Genomic DNA, 23,795 nt, shown 5'->3' on the forward strand with positions numbered 1-23,795 from the left:
CCATTTGAGTGGCTGGGTATCCCAACTGCTTTCAGGTTTAAAAGTTTAAGGTGTGTTGGAGCCTCCAGATTTTCAGCTGACTGGTCCTAAGTCACGGAGTTGGGGGCATCTGCAGCTATTTTTGTGGGACATCCTAACAAGAAAATGCACTGATTCCACCATAAGAAACATACAGATGAGGGCCATGCCCTAGGGGTGGAGAAGCCCCAATATAGAAGGATCTGGGCCTCTGATGACTTTGAGGAAGAGAGCTGCTACACTGGCGTGGGGAAAGAAACTCGTCTCTTGTTTAAACCATGCTGTTTGGGGGGGTGGGAGGCAGGTCCAAGAGGGAGGGGATATAGGTATACATATAGCTGATTCACTTCATTGTACAGCAGAAACTAACACAACATTGTAAAGCAATTATACTCCAATAAAAACAAAACAAAGCAAAACCAACAAAAAAAAAAAACCCATGCTGTTTGGTCTCTGATACCTGAAGATGGACCAAACTAATATACCGTCTAAAGGTTAAACTACTTATTTTGCTTTTTTTTTTTTTTTTTTTTTTGAGGTACGCAGGCCTCTCACTGTTGTGGCCTCTCCCGTTGCGGAGCACAGGCTCAGTGGCCATGGCTCACGGGCCCAGCCGCTCCGTGGCATGTGGGATCTTCCCGGACTGGGGCACAAACCCGCGTCCCCTGAATCGGCAGGTGGACTCTCAACCACTGCGCCACCAGGGAAGCCCAAACTACTTATTTTGATCATCTCCTATTCAATGTCAATGTCACATTGTAAGATTTTCCGTTTAAGTCCCAGCATATTTTACATTTAAGTCCCTCCCTGTGGAGGAAGGAGGGATGCCCTGGGGTTATGGGGATAGCCAAACACATGACACCTGACACTGGACAGGTGAGACGGACAGCCGTTTATTAGTCTGTATACTCACAGTCTAGAGGAAGGGGATACTGCTCTGTGCAGTACCACATGGGGGCTGCGTTCGGGAAAAGAGTGAATTCCCTGGGGGCTGCAGGAGGCAAGTGTTGTAGTATCAAGAGAGTGAGCTGCCCCTTGGTTCCTTAGGGAGGATATGACTGGCATGTTTGAATAATTCCATGGGCTGTCAGGGAATTGAAATCTGCTACTCAGGAGTAAGCAAGCATTGCAGGTGGCGCAGTGGTTAAGAATGTGACTGCCAATGCAGGGGACACAGGTCCCGGCCCTGGTCCGTGAAGATCCCACATGCTGCAGAGCAACTAAGCTGTGAGCCACAACTACTGAGCCTGTGCTCTAGAGCCCGCGAGCCACAACTACTGAGACCTCGTGCCACAACTACTGAGCCCATGCACCACAGCTACTGAAGCCCACGTGCTAGAGCCCGTGCTCTGCAACAAGAGAAGCCACTGCAGTGAGAAGGCGGCACACTGCAATGAAGAGTACCCGCTCGCCGCAACTAGAGAAAGCCTGCACATAGCAACGAAGACCCAATGCAGCCCAAAATAAATAAATTTATAAATTTATAAAAAAAGAATTGCACTTGGTTCCTTTGATAAGGAGGGCTATTTGGCTTGCGGGGGCAGAGTGGTGAGGGGACCATGTGGTTAGGCCATTTGAGGACTTCCCCGTTTTACCAGCTGTCAAGGCAGCGCATAGTAATAATATTAATTTACATCACACTACTGAAACGTAATGGATCAGAGCCAGGCTATGGAGCTGCTCTTAAAGCGATAATATGGCTCCTAGGGCTTCAGTGTAAGCTGATTGAAACTTTTAAATAGAAATAAAGATGTGTTAATTCAGTTAAGACTTGATCAGATAAGAAAATGGAGCATTTCCTGCTCACTCAAGCACAGCCCAGGAAGACTCCCGTCAACATCCTTGTAGGATTTCTGGTTCCTTGCTGTGGAGATGCTTGAACCTGATTATGAGAGCCTGATGCCGTTGAGCTTTAAGCCCTTGCTCTCCACAGCAAGTGCTTTCCTATCCATTCATTCCTGTATTCAACAGTTATTATTTGCTGAAGGCTGCCAGGCTCCAGGCACTGTGATTAGGCACTAGGTATACCATGGAGAACAAGAAGGGCGTCTGGTCCTTGACTTCATGGGGCTTCTGGTCTAGTCAGGTAGACAGACAAAAAACAAAGACTCAAATAAATACTCTGAAGGAAAACAAAAAACAGGCTTCTTTGAAGAAACTAGCAAGACCTACATGATTTGACTCCTGTCAACCTCTCCTGTATCATCTCATGCCATTGTCCCCTCCTCCCATGAGTTCCAGCCCACTGGTCCTGTTTTCTCTCTCTCTCTCTCTCTCTCTCTCTCTCTCTCTCTGTCTCTCCCCCTTGTTTGTTTCTTATCTACACTTGTCACAGTTTATAACTACAGTGATTTTTACCTTTTTTTTTCATCCTATACTTCTTTTTTATCCATCAACCTCGGTAGAATGTGAGCACCTCCAAGGCAGCAGTGGTGTCTTTTTTTTTGGGGGGGGGGGTCTCACTGTTGCGGCCTCTCCCATTGCGGAGCGCAGGCTCCGGACGTGCAGGCTCAGCGGCCATGGCTCACGGGCCCAGCCACTCTGCGTCATGTGGGATCTTCCCGGACCGGGGCACGAACCCGTGTCCCTTGCATCGGCAGGCGGACTCTCAACCACTGCGCCACCAGGGAAGCCCAGTGGTGTCTATTTATACCTCTTTGCGTCACTGTCACTGGCATACTGTTGGCTCTTAGGAGGTGTTTGAAAATCATTTGTCCGATGAATGAATACACAGGATAACCTGGATGGGGTTGGAGTCGATCAGGGCAAAGGTCTCGGTTTTCTTCCTCCACTTCGAATCTTCTCAGCTTCACTTGTCTGTTGTTGTACCTCTGCATGGCGCTAACGATCTCACGGAGGTGTAGCCTGACGGTATACAGCCCCTGTTCTGTACCTCATTCTCTGGCTCCCTGCTCTGGTGTCACCCTGTTGGAACCACCAGGAGGCTTCTCAGCCCCCACGCCCACATGCAGCCTAGAAATACAGGCGAGTTAACATCCCCGGGGCTGAACCTTTGAGCGCTGGGAGGTAGGAGCCGGAGGATAATATCTCCCCTTTGCCTGCCGCTGAAGGATGGTCCCAACACCTCTTGGGGGCGTGGTCCTGCAGATGAAGAGATCAGTTGCATTTGGAGATGGCCGGCATATCCGCAGAGGATGGGTGCTGGTCCTGTTCATCCCAGGCTCCCCTTTCCCAGACCACAGTTCTGCGCTAATGAAGTGATGAGTATCATCAGAAAAAAAAAAAAGAGTTAGGCAAAGACAAACAAACAAAAACCAAACAACCGCCCTCCTCCCACCCCACCACAAAAGCTGGAGGGAGTTGGGGGCTGTTGGTTTCTAGGCAGACAAAACATACATCTTAAGGCAGAGGAGAGGTCAGAGCACTGGGAACTGAAATGCCACTGTGCCATTTTCTGGGGTGAAGGAGGGGTGGATGGGGCAAAGGAGAGACGATGAGGTGGTGAGAGCTCAGTTCATGCAGCAGCTTGGAGGATTTAGGTTTTGTTCTTTTTTTTTTTTTTTTTTTTTTTTTTTGCTGTACACGGGCCTCTCACTGTTGTGGCCTCTCCCGTTGCGGAGCACAGGCTCCGGACGCGCAGGCTCAGCGGCCATGGCTCACGGGCCCAGCCGCTCCGTGGCATGTGGGATCTTCCCGGACCGGGGCACGAACCCGTGTCCCCTGCATCGGCAGGCGGATTCTCAACCACTGGGCCACCAGGGAAGCCCCTAGGTTTTGTTCTAATGCAACGGGAGCCATTGGAAGGTTGAAGCAGGGGCATGGTGTGATCACATTGTGGTTTATTTCAAAAGACCCCTTACTTAGGCTGCTATGTGAAAAATAAACCATTTTTTCATGTTGGAGAAGGGGCAAAACTTGTGAGGTGGAGACACCAGCCGGGAGTTTCTACAGTAGTCCAGATAAGAAATGATCATTGCTTGGACCAGGCTAGGAGCAGTGGAAGTAGAAAAAAGGGGATTAATTTGAGACGTAGTTTTGAAGTACAATCCTTCTGACTTGGGTTGGATGGGGGAGGGAGAATGGGGAGAGAAAGGAAAGTACGGCTCTCTGGTTTCTGATTGGAATGGTGGGGAAGAACGAATGAGTGCAGATCAGAGAAGGTTAAGAGTTTAGTTTTGGAAATGTTAGTTTTGAGATCTCTTTACATTATCCAAGTGTAGATGTCAAGTAGACAGTTGGGCATATGAGACAAAGTGCTCAAAAGAGAAATCCAAAATGAAGTAACACATTTGGGAGCAGGACAGGTTCCTTAATGTGCAGAACCCAGTGCAAAGTGAAAATGCAGGTCCCTTTGTCCAGAAATTATTAAGAATTTCAAGATGGTGGCAGCAGGGCATAAAACCAAGCTCAGGGAACTGTAACATAGGGTTCTGTGTGATTGTACGGGTTAAAATTGATGAAGCCTATAGGGGGTATTGAAAGCCAAGGAAATGGATAAGGTTACTTAGAGAGAGACTTAAAAGGATGAGGAAGGAAAACCCAGGACTTGACCTTGAAATTCTGTGTCTATGCTGAACTCCAGATGCCTGTTCCAATTGCCTGTTCAACATCTCCACTTGGATATCTAATAGATATCTCAAACCAAATGTCCCAAACCCAACCCTGATTTTCACCCTAAATTTCCTCCTAACAGTCTTTTCCAACTCTATAAATGACAACTCCATTTTTCTTGGCACTCAGGCCCTAAACCTTGAATCATCTGGTCACCCCTCTTTTTCTCACCTCCCATACCCAATCTGTCAACAGGCCCTCCCATCAGGAGATATTCACAATTTTCCACTTTTTATTATGTCCACAACTGCCTCTCTGGTCTGAGCCGCCTTCTTCTCTCACCTAGATTGTTGCAGGAGCCTCCCACTCCTGCACTTCCCTCCTACAATCTGTTCTCAGCACAGCGGCCAGGGTGGTGCTGTTAGAGCATTGGTCTCATTAGGCCACTCCTCTCCCCCACTCTATTCGCTTCCCGTCTCACTGGACAAAACTGACTGCGGCTCTTTGTGACCTGTATCTCCCCCTCACTGCCTCTCAGTGTATCTACTCTGCCTCATCTCTTTCTGCTCCAGTTGCCATGGCCTCATTGCTATTCTTCAAACACATTAGCCTCTCTTCTGCCTCAGGGCCTTGTGATCTGTTCAGAAAACTCTTCCATATACTAGCATTGCTCTCTGTTCCACTACCTTCAGTATCAGACCAGCCCTAAAAAACAGCAGCCCGCCACCACACCTTGGCTCTTCCAGTCTCCCTTAACCTGCTTTATTTTTTTCTGTGGCTCTTATGACCATCTAACGCAGTGGTCCCCAACCTTTCTGGCGCCAGGAACCGGTTTCGTGGAAGACAGTTTTTCTAGGGATGAGGGGTGGGGAGGGTGGGGAATGCTGTCTGGATGATTCAAGTGCATTACATTTATTGTGCACTTTATTTCCATTATTATTCCATTGTAATATATAGTGAAATAATTATACAGCTCACCATCCTGCACCATCAGCGGGAGCCCTGAGCTTGTCTTCAGTTGCCACTCACGGATAGGGTTGTTTTTTTTTTTTTTTTCCAGTACGTGGGCCTCTCACTGTCGTGGCCTCTCCCGTTGCAGAGCACAGGCTCCGGACGCGCAGGCTCAGCGGCCATGGCTCACGGGCCCAGCCGCTCCGCGGCACGTGGGATCTTCCCGGACCGGGGCACGAACCCGTGTCCCCTGCATCGGCAGGCGGATTCTCAACCACTGCGCCACCAGGGAAGCCCACGGATAGGGTTTTGACATGAGTCTGCAAGCAGTTGATTTATGGTGGTCTCTGTGCAGTCAGACCTCTCTGCTGATGATGATCTGTATCTGCAGCCTCTCCCCAGAGCCGGCATCACCGCCTCAGCTCCACCTCAGGTCATCATAAGGAGCGCGCAGCCTGGATCCCTCGCATGCTCCGTTCACAGTAGGGTTCGCGCTCCTATGAGAATCTAATGCCGCTGCTGATCTGACAGGAGGCGGAGCTCAGGCTGTGACGTGGGTGATGGGGAGCGGCTGTAAATACAGATGAAGCTTGGCTCGCTCGCCCACCGCTCACCTCCTGCCGTGTGGCCTGGTTCCTAACAGGACACGGACCAGTACTAGTCCATGGCCCAGGGGTTGGAGACCCCCGATCTAACGGACTACATATTTACTTGTTTATTTGTTCATTGGATCATCTTCTATCCAGTAAGAATAGATGCTCCATGAGGAGAAACTTTGTGTCTTTTGTCACTGTTGATTCCCAACACAGAGTAGACACTCAAATATTTGCTAAAGGAAGGAAGCAAGAAAAGAAGGGCTCCGGCATTTCTCATTTAGGTAGAAAAGGAATTGACTAGGAAACTGAAAAGCGGCCATGGAGGTAGGAAAAGAGAAACCAGAAGCAGGAAGTATACTAGAAGCTTAGAGAGAAGGCATTTTTAAAAATTGTGGTAATGGGCTTCCCTGGTGGCGCAGTGGTTGAGAATCTGCCTGCTAATGCAGGGGACACGGGTTCGAGCCCTGGTCCGGGAAGATCCCACATGCCGCGGAGCAACTGAACCCGTGCGCCACAACTGCCGAGCCTGCACGTCTGGAGCCTGTGCTCCGCAACAAGAGAGGCCATGATAGTGAGAGGCCCGCGCACCGCAATGAAGAGTGACCCCCGCTTGCCGCAACTAGAGAAAGCCCTCGCGCAGAAACGAAGACCCAACACAGCCAAAAATAGATAAACAAATGTGGGGTTTAAAAAAAAATTATTAAAAAAAAATTGTGGTAAAAATACATAACATAAAATTGACCATTTTAATCTTTTTTAAGTGTACAGTTCTGTTAAGCACCTTAACAGAATTAAGTACATTCTTATTGTTCTGCAATCATTACCACTATCCATCTTCAGAACTTTTTTCATCAGTGCTGAAGCCCTGTACACATTAAATAGTAACTAACTCCTTATTCCCTCCTCTCCCCCCAGCTTCTGGCAACCACCATTCTACTTTCTTTCTCTATGACCTTGACTACATCATATAAGTAAAATTATACAGCATTTTTCCTTTTTATTTCACTTAGCATATTTCACTTAGCATAATGTCCTCAAGGTTCATCCACGTTATAGCATTTTCCAGAATTTCCTTCCTTTTTAAAACTGAAGAATATTCTATTGTATGTATATACCACATTTTGTTTATCCATTCACCTGTCAACAGACACTTTGTGGGTTTTTTTTGCGGTACGCGGGCCTCTCACCGTTGTGGTCTCTCCCGTTGCGGAGCACAGGCTCCGGACGCGCAGGCTCAGCGGCCATGGCTCACGGGCCCAGCCGCTCCGCGGCATGTGGGATCTTTCCGGACCGGGGCACGAACCCGTGTCCCCTGCATCGGCAGGCGGATTCTCAACCACTGCGCCACCAGGGAAGCCCTCAACAGACACTTTGGGTCACTTCTACCTTTTGATTATTGTGAATGCTGCTACTATGAACATGGGTGTACAAATCTCTCTTTGAGACCCTGCTTTGAAATGTTGGGGGTATATACCCAGAAGTGGAATTGCTGGATTATATATGGTAATTCTATGATTAATTTCTTGAGGAGCCACCATGTTGTTTTCCACAGAAGTTGCACCAAGGCACAAGGGTTCCAGTTTTTCCATACCCTCACCAACACATGATTTTCTGTTCAAAAAAAATTTTTTTAAACATAATAGCCATCCTAATGTGTTTGAAGTGGTATCGCATTATGATTAGAGGAAAGCATCTGAAGACTAAGGGAGTGGTCAACTATGTCAAGAGGTGCTCCAAGATCTAGTTAATCAAGACTGAGAGTGTCTCTTGGATTTGGCAATGTGGAGGTCGCAGCAACCCCAGCAGAATGATTTAGGGTCACCAGATGGGAGCAGGCAGAAGAGTGAATGGGTGGTGAAGGAGAAAGATGACTTGAGAAGGTTGGCTGTGCTCAGGAGTGGAGAAATATTATTTATTGAATGCTCACTATGCTCTGACATCATATAAGATGCCTAAGTTGGAACAGAAGAGCCAACAGATGTGGCTTCTATCCTCGGGGCTGACAGTCCAGCAGAGAAGAGAGACAGTCAACAAATGTATTCAACTTCAATTTGATAAGTGCTAAAAACATAAGTGGAGGGTACTGTGTGCATATTACAGTAAATATGGCACCTGAGGAAGGGAAGGGAGGAGGCATTTCTGAGGAAGTGATGCTGATATGGATTACAATTTGATATCCTCTGTGGGTCCATCTTCAGGGAGAGAATGCCCTGCTGACATGGACATTTGGGTCCCCATGGAATCCCTCAGCATTGTGTGTCATTTCCATCACCTGGCTTCTAGAACCAGCATATGCAAATGGAAGTCATTTATGTGGGCTCAAATTATACTGGCCACACGCTCAAGTAGGAACTTAGCCTCCCCCGCTAAAGTAGTCCCAAATAACGCCAGAGAAGCACTTCACCCACACTCTCAAACCAGCCTGTCAGTCTGCCTCTTCTTCATCTTTGACTCTGGATTCTATTTGTCCAAATCCCCCACCCATGACACTAGTTGATGGAGCCTCAGTGTGTCCGAGGTCAGAGGGTCTCAGTGTGAGAATATGTATGTGCCAGCTGCCACGTATGTGCCAGCGCCTTCTCCCCAGGCTTCTAACACCACCTGTCATCCAGGTGAGGAGCAGGGCTAGGTCTGGGTGGAGGTACTGAAGTGCAATGTCCTCTACCCATACCCCAAAGCAGCAATACTCACGCTCATAAAGTCTCTCACTCAAGTTTTCTGTCTACTTTCTGTCCTGTTCAATTCCAGTTCAAGGGCCAGATGGGAAATAGACATATGACCTTGGGCAAATTACTTAACCTCCTCGTGCCTAAATTTCCTCATCTGCAATATGAAGATAATAAAAGTACCTCTTTCAGCGAATTCCCTGGCAGTCTAGTGGTTAGGACTTGGCGCTTTCACTGCGGTGGCCCAGATTCAATCCCTGGTCAGGGAACCGAGATCCCATAAGCCTCACAGTGCAGCCAAAAAAAAAAAAAAAAAGTACCTATTTCAGATTAAGTGAAAAAATTTAGATAAAGTACTTTGCATAGTGACTAGCATGTAGTAGGTACTCGGTAAATGTTAGCTTTTATTATTACTTTTACTGGTATGATTATGTACTGGAGAGTTTGGTTACATTAAGTGTCTGAGCCCCAGCTCAGCTACCTGAAGCTCCTGTCTAAAGTCTACTGTTTAATAAATTGGCATTCTTGTTTTATCCATCAGTGTTATAAGCTTAGCTAATGTGTGTCTGATCCTAAGAGCTAAAGCTGAAGCTGACAAGTTCTGGATTCTGAATAAGGCTGAGGACAGCCTTGGCCTGTGGTGTGTGCACCAGAGGAATAAGTCTTCTTGGGAGCCAGCTTGCTGCCCTCCCTGCATATGCCCAACCTCTCCATTATTTTTCCACTTGAAATTCCTGCGTTCTAGGGCCACCCCTGTTTTTTATATTCCCACCAGAAAAGAATGTGTTTTTAAGCACAGTGGTGCCTACACACCAAAGGTTTCTGCTTCAAGAGTTTGGGGAGATCTTCCCCTTCCCATGCCCCCCGCCATCTCCCTTGCTTGACTTGGTGGGCCTCCTCTTCTCTTCCTTAGCAAGGTAATGTGCCGAGCGCCAGAAAAGTCCCAGGGAAAACCCACTGCCAAGATGCAAAATCAAGGAAGAAAATAAAAGCGATGATTTTGGACCAGGCTGGCATAAACTGTGAGCCTGGTCTGCCATATTTACTTTTTCTTAATCTAAAATAACAGAGATAACACGCACAATGGCCTTTCTAACTTGCCACTTTCCCCTTATCTTTTTTCCCTTTGTGAGCCCAAGACATCATGTTCTTTCATACAATCCCTTAAAAAAAAAAAAAAGAAACCTTTGGCCATTCCATTCCCTGCTGCCCATGGAGAAGAACAGACTGTATCTGATATTTCAGCTGGAAGGCAGGGTGGCAGATTCTTTCCAATGGGGTGGCGACTTCCTCCCTACTTTCAGAACACACCCCTTCCCAAAAATACGCCCTCCTGAGTGAGCAGTACAAAGGGAGCAGACCCAGCTCTGGGCGTCAGCAAATGCCCACATCCCTTCCTTTTCCTTTTACACCCAGTGGCCTGGGAATGGCACCTGGGCTTGGGGAACCCACACCACACATCTGTGTGTAGCCCCTTTCGGCCTGGAAGTGGCCCTCCTCTCATCTCTCGCCCTTCTGGTCCATCTTGCACACCAACCGTCAGAGTGATTGTCCTAAAACCGAAATCTGACCATTCCATCTACTTAAGAACTTGTCATGGCCTTGTGGTCCACAGCAAGCATTCCCAAACTCCAGCCTCTGCATGGGTCTGTGCATGGTTGGCTATAAAAGAATAGCCAGATTTTAAGATGTAGTTTCTAGAGTTTGGGATAGGACCTGGGAATCTGTATATGTTAGTTAGAATTCTTTAGATTGTAAGCGACAGAAAGTCATTTCAAACTAGCTTAGGTCAAAAAAGGAATCCATTATTTCCTAGGCATTTCAGGGGATAAAACTATCTCAATTATATACGGGGGACTTCAACTGAGTGATGACATGGAGAGGCCAATATCATTGAAAGAAGAATTTATTTCTTACATTTCCAGAGAGCAAGGGTTGTGTCATGCCATGCAGGGTCACCTAGGGAAGCAGCAGCTTTGGCCAGAAAGCAGAAAAGAGCCAGGGGAAGGTGTAGACCACAGCCTTTATTGGGGTTTCTACAGCAAAGGCAAGGCAGGGTAGGGTAAACAGCTTAGGACTGGCTAGTTTGAATAATTCTGCTGGGCTTTGGGGCATAGCAGCTGTTCCTAGCTGTCTGATATCTGGCCCTGGGTTGATTTGAGGCAGGGGAAATAATGGCTTGATGTGTAAGAGTTAGACAAAGGAGGTGATTTCAGAGCATGAGCTCTGGATCTCAGAGGAGATGTAAACAACTTCAGCTGTTAATTTGTCCCTGTGACTAATGGATGCCAAATAGACAAATACAGAATCGAAACAAACACAGAACAAGAACTGGCTTCAGCAGGAATGGATGTAGAGCTGTGTTGTATACAAAGCAGACACTAGCCCCACGTGACTGTTGAACACTTTAATGTGGTTAGCCAAATTGAAATGTGATGTGAAGTACATGCCGGCTTTCAAAGACGTAGCATAAAAAAGAGAAAACTATCTCATTAATGATCTTTCATGTTGATTACATGTTGAAATAATATTTTGGAAATATTGGATTAAATACAGTGTAGCATGAAAATTCATTTCATTTGCTTCCTTTTACTTTTCCCAACATGGACACTAGAAACTTAAATTGCATATGGCAGCTTGCATTTATGGCTTACATTATATTTCTATTGAACAGCACTGATCAAGATCAAATGATGCAGGGCTTCCCTGGTGGCACAGTGGTTAAGAAGCCGCTGCCACTGCAGGGGACATGGGTTCGAGCCCTGGTCCGGGAAGATCCCACATGCCACGGGGCATCTAAGCCCGTGTGCCACAACTACTGGAGCCCGCGTGCCTAGAGCCCATGCTCCACAACAAGAGAAGCCACCGCAATGAGAAGCCTGTGCACCGCAATGAAGAGTAGCCCCCGCTCGCTGCAGCTAGAGAAAGCCCGTGGGCAGCAATGAAGACCCAACGCAGCCAAAAATAAAATAAATTAATTTTTAAAAAAAGATAAAATGATGTTCTCTCTATCTCCCTCTCGGTTACCATCATTTGACTCTGCTCCCTTTTGATATATTTGGAGTTCATTCCCTCTCAAACTGTCTTCCTCTGTGTGTCCATGGGAAGATGGCTGATGGAGGCTCCAGGCTTATAACATTCCAGCTTCCTAATGCCATCCAAAAGAGATTCTCTTTCTTCCATTGTTCATACATCAGTCTCTGAGAGAAACACTCACTGACCCTGCTGATGTCATATTCAAATCCCCTTAGAATACTTCTGTCCAGAGAAAATTTCCTATGTCAGCCACTTGGGTTTCCTGAGGTACAGTTTGTAGCCCCTTGTCCCCATGCTTTTGCATGAGCCAGTCCATCAGCCTGGAATACCTTTCCTTCTCATCTGTCTGGCTAATGTCTAATTTAGCCAGATTCTTCATGATCTAGCTGAAATGTGAGGCTCTACTATCGCGATCATAGCACTTACTGCTTTTTATTGTAATTTTTTGTTTTCCTCTCTGTCTCCTCCACTGACCTTTAGCTCCTCAAAGGCAGGCTCTGTCTCCTAGTCTTTGATTTGGCCCCAACAGAATAGTGGGTGCTCAATAAACATTGGTGAAATGACGGTGAGCTTGTTCATTGCAAGCAGTGGGCAAAAGATAAGGGTTAGTTATCTATTTTATATTACATATTGGCTTTGTATTGCTGTGTAATGAATTACCACAAATGTAGAGGTTTAAAACAATACATTTATTATCTCACAGTCCTGTGTGTCAGGAGTCTGGCATGGCTTAGCTGGGTCATCTACTCAGGATCTCATCAAGCAGTAATCAAGGTAGAAGCTGGGCTCCATAGTCTAAGCTGTAGGCTCCACCAGGGAAGAATTAACTTCCAAGATCATTCAGGTGGTAGAATTCATTTTCTTATGATTGTATGACTGAGGTTTCTGTTTTCTTGTTGGCTGTAAGCTGGGGCTACTGTTTACTAGAGGCTGCCCTCAATTCCTCGCCATGTGGCCTTCTGCATAAGCTCTCTCACAGGGAATTCCTTGTGGTCCAGTGGTTAGGACTTGGCATTTTCACTGCAGGGGCCCGGGTTCATTCTCTGGTCCAGTAACTAAGGTTCTGCAAGCCACCCTCTGACAACATGGCAGCTTCCTTTTTCCAAGCCAGTAACGGAGAGTGAATCTCTCTAGTGTGTGCTAGCAGGGCGGAACCTTATGTATATCATTGTAACTCTAATCACATTTGTCACATTCTCTTGGTTCCAAGCAAGTGAAAGTTCCCACCTATACCCAGGGCATGTCCTCCACAATTAGCTATGTGACTAATTGAGAGTCTGCTATGTACCAGGAACTGCACCAGGCACTTTTCATTAATTATTTCATTTAATCCTCAAATTATCTTACGAGATGGATACTATGAAAGCTGTTTTACAGATTTGGAAGTTGAAGCTAGAGAAATTGGTTTTGACTTGTTCAAGGTCCCCCACCAATACGTGACAAATCTGGGATTCAAACTCAAGTTTGATCTTAAAATAACCTTCTATCTTTTAAACCTCACCTTTAAAATAGTTTGCCCCAGAAACATTTTTAAAAATTGTCCTCTTCTTCCTCTTTCTGAAGGGTAACAGCAGAAACAGGAAATACACATTCTTTGCTTCTTGGGTCCGTATTTTCAATCACAGTCAGAATGAATTCTTCCTGCTAAGAGGGACTGTTCAGACAGAAGCTGGCCCTTCTAGGAAACATTATGTTGCAGAATTAGGGCAGGCTGCCAAAGCAGGGAATGAGCCGTGACCTGGATTTTCTCAATGCCATTAGAAAATAATTATAATAATACCTCATAGCTATATACTGAGTGATCAATTGCTATCTCATTTTATTCTCAGTGTCCCTGTGAGTCATACAAGGCAGAGGTTTTAGATAGTGTAGAGTTTAGTCCATATATACAATTTTGTATTTTGTATTAAAAACTTTACATTATTACATGCACCTTTTTCCCCATATTCTTATATTTTCTCCCTAAACATGATTTTAGATGGCTGCTTAATATTCAATTCAATGGATCTATCCTAGCTTAGTCTAAAATGTTTCCCTAATTTTGGCTATTTAGGTTTCTTCTTGTTTTTCACTATTATAAAAAGTATTGTGAGAAACATCTCTGATGGTCAAAAATATTCTCCCACACATGCTTAGGATAGAGTCCCAGAAAAGGGATGGCACACAACAGTCAGTCTCAAGGCTCTTGGTGCATACAGAGACGTGATTTTTTTTTTTTAAGATTTTTTTTTTTTAATTTAATTTATTTTTGGCTGTGTCAAGTCTTTTTTTTTTTTTTTTTTTTTTTTTTTTTGCGGTACGTGGGCCTCTCACTGTTGTGGCCTCTCCCGTTGCGGAGCACAGGCTCCGGACGCGCAGGCTCAGCGGCCATGGCTCACGGGCCCAGCCGCTCCGCGGCACGTGGGATCTTCCCGGACCGGGGCTCGAACCCGCGTCCCCTGCATCGGCAGGCGGACTCTCCACCACTGCGCCACCAGGGAAGCCCTGCATCAAGTCTTTGCTGCGGCATGCAGGCTCTAGTTGAGGTACACGAGCTTAGTCGTTGTGGCGTACAAGCTCAGTTGCCCTGAGGCACGTGGGATCTTAGTTCCCTATCAGGGATTGAACCTGTGTCCACTGCATCGTAAGGCAGATTCTTTACCACTGGACCACCAGGGAAGTCCCTAGAGATGTGATTATAACCACTACTTTTCAGGTGAGGAAACAGACAGAGTGAGACCTGCCCATGTTCACGTGGTTCAAAAATGTGCAGCGGAGACTTGGATCCCATTCTTCTGGTTCTTAGACTGATGTTTTTCCTTACAGCTAGCTACTCACAGTGTGCTCCCCGGACCAGCAGCACTGGTAAACCCGGGAAGAATGTTAGAAATGCATTATCTCAGGCCCCACCCAAGATGCTGTGAAGCCGAATCTATGATTGCCACGATCCTGAGATGCCTCTATATGCATTAACGTTTGAGAGCACTGCTAACAACACATCCTCCCCTATAATCCTGTGAAATGCTTTAAAGTGAGGCAAAACACCCCTGGGTTTGAGGTTACCAGTTTCTCCTCAGCTTTGAGATGTCTCTTTCACATTTCCTCAAGGGCTGTGTGCACTGTGCCCACCTCATGAAGGGATTTGTTAATTTCACTATAAAACATCAGAATCTTTTTTTTTTTTTTGTGTGTGTGTGTGTGTGGTATGCGGGCCTCTCACTGCTGTGGCCTCTCCCGTTGCGGAGCACAGGCTCCGGACGCGCAGGCCTAGCGGCCATGGCTCACGGGCTTAGTTGCTCCGCGGCATGTGGGATCTTCCCGGACCAGGGCACGAACCCGTGACCCCTGCATCGGCAGGCGGATTCTCAACCACTGCGCCACCAGGGAAGCCCAAAACATCAGAATCTTTAACTGCATACATACCATCCCTGGATATGGCCAAACCCTCCTGCTCAGAACCACACAGATAGCACTTTGGAATAATTTTCAGTAAGTACCACGGTGAAGGAGAATGGGTATTACACCAGGGTAACAGTTTCCACCATTAACAAGCTGGGGGACCCTGGAGAGCCTCTGAATCATTCTTTATTGAATTAGATACTGTGATGAGAACATGCTTTGTACATCATAAGGCACTGGGCACGTCTGTCGGGAGCCTATATTTAGACATCATCTTCCTTGTGAGAGAAATGAAGGTGTTTAGACCAGATGATCATTGGGGCAAATATTCAGAGGACCAAATCCTTCTGAGAAAGCCTGTTTTAGGTTGGATTCCACCTGTGCTCCCCAGGAATATAATGACAGAGAGATATGAGTCAAATCAGGATGGGTGAGAGTGAGAGCTTATAGTAACTGATCTTCAAAATTCCTCTTAAATCTAAAAGCGTATGACCTACCATTTCAACACAAAAAAAGAATGAGAATTCTATAGGGTAAGCTGGGACAAAGTGAAAGAGTATCATTGACATATATATACACCACCAAATGTAAAATAGGTAGCTAGTGGGAAGCAACTGCACAGTACAGGGAGATCAGCTCAGTGCTTTGTGACCACCTAGAGGGGTGGGATAGGGAGGGTGGGAGGGAGACGCAAGAGGGAAGGGATATGGGGATATATGTGTACGTGTAGCTGATTCACTTTGTTATACAGCAGAAACTAACACAACATTGGAAAGCAATTATGCTCCAATAAATATGTGTTGTTTTTTTTTTTTTTTTTAAGGTTAGGTTGCTTTATTTGAGATGTTTCTTGTTTCTTGAGATAGGATTGTATTGCTATAAACTTCCCTCTTAGAACTGATTTTGCTGCATCCCATAGTTTTTGGGTCGTCATGTTTTCCTTGTCATTTGTCTCTAGGTATTCTTTGATTTCCTCTTTGATTTCTTTTTTTTTTTTCTGCGGTATGTGGGCCTCTCACTGTTGTGTTCTCTCCCGTTGCGGAGCACAGGCTCCGGACGCGCAGGCTCAGCGGCCATGGCTCACGGGCCCAGCCACTCCGCAGCATGTGGGATCCTCCCGGACCGGGGCACAAACCCACGTCCCCTGCATCGGCAGGCAGACGCTCAACCACTGTGCCACCAAGGAAGCCCATAAATATGTTTTTAAAAATGAGAATTCTAGCATCAGCTCGTCATTTTATGCAGCTACCCGCTTTCATGAAAGAGAGAAGCTCTTCTATTCTTTAAGAATGGAGATTTATTTTGGGCTTCCCTGGTGGCGCAGTGGTTAAGACTCCGCCTGCCAATGCAGGGGACACGGGTTGGAGCCCTGGTCTGGGAAGATCCCACATGCCGCGGAGCAAGTAAGCCCGTGCGCCACAACTGCTGAGCCTGCGCTCTAGAGCCTGCAAGTCACAACTACTGAGCCCGCGAGCCTAGAGCCTGCGCTCCATAACAAGAGAAGCCACCGCAATGAGAAGCCCACGCGCTGCAACGAAGAGTAGACCCTGCTTGCTGCACCTAGAGAAAGCCACGCACAGCAACGAAGACCCAACACAGCCAAAAATAAATAAATTTTTTAAAAAAGAATTTGGATTTATTTCAAGCCCCATTTCTGGGATTAAAGTATCAGTATTTCTTCTTGTATGTGATTCAGTTAATTTCATTTGCCTTAAGCACATTAAGCAATCAGAGGCCAGGCTCAGGTCTTCCCAATCAAATGTAATTACTGAAGTCACTGATCTTTGCTCTGTTTTCCTTTTTCCTCTCCACATATTACCTTTCTTAGAGGAAAGAAGTTAAAAGCTTTACATAGTCTCTCTGCTTTGTAACAGCCTTTCTCAGACTTAGAGCTGAGTATCATTATGACTAAATAAGCAGCTCTGATTCAGCCCCTTGGAAAAACAGATAGTTAAAAGGAATTTATATGTCACATGCGGCAGATTTCAAAAAATGGTCAGTGATGGCCATTTACCCTGAACATCATGGTAATGTCTGCAGAAAAATGAACCGTATTTTTGAGACTAAAATCCAAAACTTTTCTTTTGTTTTAATGTATTTCATAATCTGTATAATAAATCAGATTATCTTTTTTTCTTAGAGCTCCTTTGATATGCATGGGGGTGTTAAATTGAGCTTTTTGATGTTGAGAGGTTAGTATTTCTAAAATCCCCAGGTTCCAAGAGGGGGAAAAAAGGGAACAGAGAATATTTTGATTACTTTCAACCGCAGAATATTTGCACAAGGGTCTATTACTTAATGCCCCTATTAGGCACAGATGGGAAATTGACCACTGATTCATTTTACACATATTTGGTGAAAGCTTGTTATGTGTCAGACACACTTAGAGATCCCAGGTGAAAGACGTGGCTCCTGCCCTCAAGGAGCTTAGAGTGGGATGGTGCACTGGGTGATGCGATAAGGGTCCACACAGGATCCTACAAGATCTCAAGGACAGAAAATTCCTCCTGCGGGCTTGAAGAAAGCTCCCTAGAAGAGATGTCCTGAGGGCTGAGGAGGAGATAGTGAGGGGAATGAGGGAGTGAAGGGTGTTTCAAGCAGAGGGAACAGCAAATGCAGAGGGAAAAGCAAATACAAAGTGCAGAGGCAACCGAGAACATGTCAAAGCATTAAGCATGACTGTATCGTGACAAGTATCTGGAAGACTGGGAAAGATGCAGGAGTTGGAGCCAAGATACAATGAAGCACTTGCTGAAATAAATCTAGGCAGACTGAGCCAAAGTCTCCATTGTATAAAGATTTCAGAGAATTCCCTGGCGGTCCAGCGGTTAGGACTCTGTGCTCTCACTGACAGGGCTGGGTTCAATCCCAGGTCAGGGAACTAAGATCCCACGAGCCACTGCATCACGGTAAAAAAAAAAAAAAAAAAAAAAAAAAAAAAAAAAAAAAATTTCAGAGACTAGAGTTACTTTACAGGTACTATAGAAATAATACCTGTTAGGTGTGAACTTTAGTTTGAAGAAGGTACCATATCAAGAAACCCATTGGCATTACTCCAAAGTAGAGATTATAATTCTTATTTTGCCTAGGCTTACTCTTTCTTCTACTTTTTTTTTTCTTTTCTTTCCCCATTTGAGTGCAACTGCTTCATCTTTCTTTGCAAGAAAATAAAGTTTTGGCACAGGCAGCGTTTGATTCAGTGCTCATTTGATCTGGTTGATTCAGGAAACAGATGCATCCTCTTGGTCTCCACACAAATCATTGGGGTTTCTTTTTTTTTTTTTTTTTTTTTGGTTTCACCAAAGCCAGATCTATGTCTCCATCAGCACAGAGGAAAAAAGTAATTACCGAAGTATTAGTGTGATTATTATTTCCTGATATGAACTGCTGCATTCTTTACTAGTATCTGGTTCTCTCCCTAGGCGGGAGTTAGAAAATTTAAAAACAAACTCTTGTTGGACAAAGCCTATATTAATTGTTTTTTAACTTTGTTTGCATTGGAGAACTCTTTGAAAATTTGATGAAAAAGATAAACCCTCTCCTCAGAAAAATTCATTTTCTCACACCTACGCAATGCAACACAGTTTCAAGAGGTTCACAAAGCTCTTGGCCCTGAGGACCCTTGAGGAATCTTAGACCCTGGTTATGAGCTTCCGGTCCATACAGTCAAGAAAAAAAATGGAAGAACTGCTTTTTGAAATTGAACTGTGACAGTTGCCTGCTAATGCTGGCTGTACATTTTGGGAAGTCAGAATAAACCTGAATTATATTGGCCATATAGTTGGTCAAGCCTCTGCTACAACATTGATTCAGTGGGTGGACCTCAGCTTCCCCAATGCCCCCACCTCCATGCTAACCCAAACGCGAGTGAAGTTCTCAGAGGAGGAAGGGAAGAGGAAATCGCTCGAGATTTTTAATTTTCTAAAATTATCACTCAAGACTTTTAATTTCCTAAAGTTAAGTCTCCTCGGCCTTGGAGTTAAAAGAAGACCTGCTTTTTTTTTTTTTTGCGGTACGCGGGCCTCTCACTGTTGTGGCCTCTCCCGTTGCGGAGCACAGGCTCCGGGCGCGCAGGCTCAGCGGCTATGGCTCACGGGCCCAGCCGCTCCGCGGCACGTGGGATCTTCCCGGACCGGGGCACGAACCCGTGTCCCCTGCATCGGCAGGCGGACTCTCAACCACCGCGCCACCAGGGAAGCCCAGAAGACCTGGTTTTAATCTTAGCTCTATCACTTTCTGTTTATGTGATCTTGCCAAGCCATTGATATTTTTCGAGTATCAGCCTCCTCATCTGTAAAATGGGGATAATTTTAATAACTACCTCTCAGGGATGTTCTGAGAGGTAGTTATTAAAATTAGTAGTCTGTTAGTGAGATGAGTGAGAAAGTATTTACCAGACATCTGGCTCATAGATGGTGCTTGACAAATGTTAACTGAAATTCAGTCCTCCTAGGGCCGAGTAAGACCTTTTAGAGACCCCTCGGTATTGAAAAAATCATGGTGGAGGACTTCGAGTTTCCTGTCTGGCATGTAAGGAGCTCAGAAATTGCTGCTTGGTCCTAACAACAAGTAAAAAGCTGAACAAACAGAAACAAAATCAACTTTTCTTAGATCTGTCAAAGAAATGAGGTCACAGGGCAAACCCCTGGACGGATCAGTAGGTACCCAGATTCACAACTTAAGGGAGCAGAAACCACCAGGCGAAGCAACAGTGGGAAAACCTGTAATTGAGAAATTGCTGGAGGCACAGTGTGGACAAATCTGAGAGCTAAAAACTCCAGGGGTATCTAGTCATAAGGGTCCTCCCCCATGCTTTTGTACCAGGGTTCCTCACAGTGACTACTGGAAGCAAAGTACTCATACGTTCAGCAGGTGGAGGGGAAAAAGGAACCACTTTGAATATGCTAGAGCATTCTGTTCTTAACAAGGCCTGCCCTCAGGAGAACCTATTTCACCAGAGCTTAACCTACTGGGGTTTTATCAGAGCCTAATTTACCTTGGGGAAGGGAAATACCTAACTCTAGCCCCTTCTAGCCTTCTGTGTGGGAAAAGGGAAATATGTGACTCCAGCTCCTCCAGCCATCCTGGCCCAACTAAGATGGCAGGTGGGTGGGTTTTAAAAGCACTGGTGAAGTTCACAGTCCATGACCAAGTGGGATTTATTCCAGGTATGCAAGGCTGGTTCAACACTTGAAAATCAGTTAATGTAATCCATTACATCAACAGAATAAAGAAGAAAAAAATCACATTATTATATGAATAGATGCAGAAAAAGCATTTGACAAAATCCAACATTCATTCATGGTAAAAACTCTTGGCAACTAGGAACAGAAGGGAATGTCCTCAACTTGATAAAGAAAATCTGCAAAAACCGACATCTAGTATACTTAATGGTTAGAAACTGGAAGCATTTCCACTAAGATCAGGAATAAGGCGGGGATGTCCCCTCTCACCATTGTTTTTCAATATCATACTGGAAGTCCGAGTTAATGCAGTAAGACCAAAAAAAAAAAAAAGTGAAATAAAAGGTCTACAGATTGGGAAGGAAGAAATAAAACTGTCTTTTTTAGCAGATGACATGATTGTCTATGTAGAAAATCTAAAAGAATTGACCAAAAAAACTCACGGAACTAGTTAGTGATTATAGTAAGTGAATATCTTGATTATTCCAAGACATTAGGTAAATATAAAGAAGTCAATTTCTTTCCTCTATACCAGCAATAAACAAGTAGAATTTGAAATTAAAAAGATAATATCACTTATAGAGCACCCCCAAACTGAAATACTTAGGCATAAACCTAGCAAAATACGTACAAAATTTATATGAGGAAAACAATGAAACTCTGATGAAAGATATCACAGAAGAACTAAATAAATGGAGAGATATTCCATGGAAGGATATGAAGACTCAATATTGTCAAGATGTCAGTTCTTCCCAGCTCAATTCAATGTAAGCCCAATCAAAATTCCAGCAAGTTATTTGTGGATAAAGACAAACTGATCCCAAAGTTTATATGGAAAGGCAAAAGACCCAGGACAGCTAACTTGATATTGAAGAAGAACAAAATTGGAGAAATGACACTGTCCAATTTCAAGACTTATTATAAAGCTATAGTAATCAATACAGTGTGGTATTGGTGAAAGAATAGACAAATAGATCAGTGGAACAGAATAAAGAGCCCAGATATAGACCCACATAAATATGGTCAATTGATCTTTGACAAATAAGCAAATTCAATACAATGGAGCAAAGATAGTCTTTTCAAAAACTGGTTCTGGAACAACTGGACATCCACAGGCAATAAAATTCATCTAGACACAGATCTTACACCCTTCACAAAAAGTAACTCAAAATGGGTCATAAAGAAAAGAAATATAAAAACGTCACCATAGCCAGAAATGTAACACTTAAGAGCATTACTTTTTTGTATATGTTAGGAGTCAGTCTGTCTGGGATGTGGAGTTTTCCCTCAGTTCAGTATTTTATTTTATTTTATTTTATTTTTTTTATTTTTATTTTTTTGGTACGCGGGCCTCTCACTGTTGTCGCCTCTCCCGTTACGGAGCACAGGCTCCGGACGCACAGGCTCAGCGGCCATGGTTCACGGGCCCAGCCGCTCCGCGGCATGTGGGATCCTCCCGGACCGGGGAACGAACCCGCGTCCCCTGCATCGGCAGGCGGATTCTCAACCACTGCGCCACCAGGGAAGCCCCAGTTCAGTATTTTAATTTAAAAGACTAAAAATTCATCAGAAGGAAAATAAGCAGACAAAAAAATGGATTATAGAACTAAATGTAAAATGCAACACTATAAAACTCCTGGAAGATAACACAGGAGAAAACCTAGATGACCTCGGGTATGGCAATGACTTTTTAGATATAACACTGAAGACATGCTTTATTAAAGAAATAATTTATCAGCTGAACTTTACTTAAATTAAAAACTTCTGCTCTGAGAAAGACACTGTCAAGAGAATCTGAAAACAAGCCACAACCTGGGAGAAAATATTTGCAAAAGACACATATTATAAAGGGTTTTATTCCAAAACATACAAGGAACTCTTAAAACTCAACAACCCAATTAAAAAATGGTCAGAAGACCAGAATAGACACTTCACCAAAGAAGATATACAGATGGTAAGTAAACATATGAAAAGATGTTCAGTAACATATGCTATAAGGAAATTGAAAATTAAAACAATGATGAGGGGCTTCCCTGGTGGCGCAGTGGTTGAGAGTCCGCCTGCCGATGCAGGGGACACGGGTTCGTGCCCCGGTCCGGGAAGATCCCACATGCCGCGGAGCGCCTGGGCCCATGAGCCATGGCCGCTGAGCCTGCAAGTCCGGAGCATGTGCTCCGCAACGGGAGAGGCCACAACAGTGAGAGGCCCACATACCGCAAAACAACAACAAAAACAGCAACAACGATGAGATACAACTACACACCTAGTAGAATGGCCAAAATTCAAAACACTGACAACAAAAGTGCTGGCAAGGATGTGGAGCAACAGGAACTCTCATTCGTTGCTGGTGGGAATGAAACATGGTGCAGTCATTTTAAAGACAGTTTGGCATTTTCTTACAAAGCGAAACATATTCTTAATATATGATCCATCAGTCATACTCCTTAGTATTTACCCAAATGAATTGAAAACTTATGTCCCCACAAAAACTGCACATGAATGTTTATAGCAGCTTTTTTTCTTAAACATCTTTATTGGAGTATAATTGCTCTACAATGGTGTGTTAGATTCTGCTTTATAACGAAGTGAATCAGCTATACACATACATGTATCCCCATATCTCCTCCCTCTCGCATCTCCCTCCCACCCTCCCTATCCCACCCCTCTAGGTGGTCACAAAGCACCGAGCTGATCTCCCTGTGCTATGTGGCTGCTTCCCACTAGCTATCGAATTTACATTTGGTAGTGTATATATGTCCCTGCCACTCTCTCACTTCATCCCAGCTTACCCTTCCCCCTCCCCGTGTCCTCAAGTCCATTCTCTACATCTGCATCTTTATTCCAGTCCTGCCCCTAGATTCTTCAGAACCATTTTTTTTTTTAGATTCCATATATATGTGATAGCATACGGTATTTGTTTTTCTCTTTCTGACTTACTTCACTCTGTATGACAGACTCTAGGTCCATCCACCTCACTATAAATAACTCATTTTCGTTTCTTTTTATGGCTGAGTAATAGTCCTTTGTATATATGTGCCACATCTTCTTTATCCATTCATCTGTCGATGGACACTTAAGTTGCTTCCATGTCCTGGCTATTGTAAATAGAGCTCTGGAGCTTTTAAAATAATTGTCAGAACATGAAAGCAACCAAGATACCCTTCAGAATGTGAATGGATATATTATGGTACATCTAGACAATGGAATATTATTCAGCTCTAAAAAGAAATGAGCTATTGAGCCATGAAAAGACATGGAGGAACCTTAAATTCATATTACTAACTGAAAGAAGCCAATCTGAAAAGGCTGCATACTATGGTTCCAACTATATGACATTCTGAAAAAGGCAAAACTATGGAGACAGTAAAAGGATTAATGGTTGCCAGGGGTTGGGGGAAGGAAAAGTTGTGAATAGGCAGACCACAGAGGATTTTTAAGGGAGTGAAACTATTCTG

General features: G+C 44.7%; 1 long non-coding RNA gene across 1 annotated transcript in view; it reads left to right on the plus strand.

Moving 5' to 3' along the window:
* LOC131759999 (uncharacterized) overlaps window positions 1–23,795 on the plus strand; it is a 77,017-nt gene that overhangs the window by 17,450 nt on the left and 35,772 nt on the right. The window lies entirely within an intron of this gene.

The sequence above is a fragment of the Kogia breviceps genome, chromosome 7 (assembly GCF_026419965.1).
Source record: "Kogia breviceps isolate mKogBre1 chromosome 7, mKogBre1 haplotype 1, whole genome shotgun sequence".
In the NCBI taxonomy this organism is placed as follows: domain Eukaryota; kingdom Metazoa; phylum Chordata; class Mammalia; order Artiodactyla; family Physeteridae; genus Kogia; species Kogia breviceps.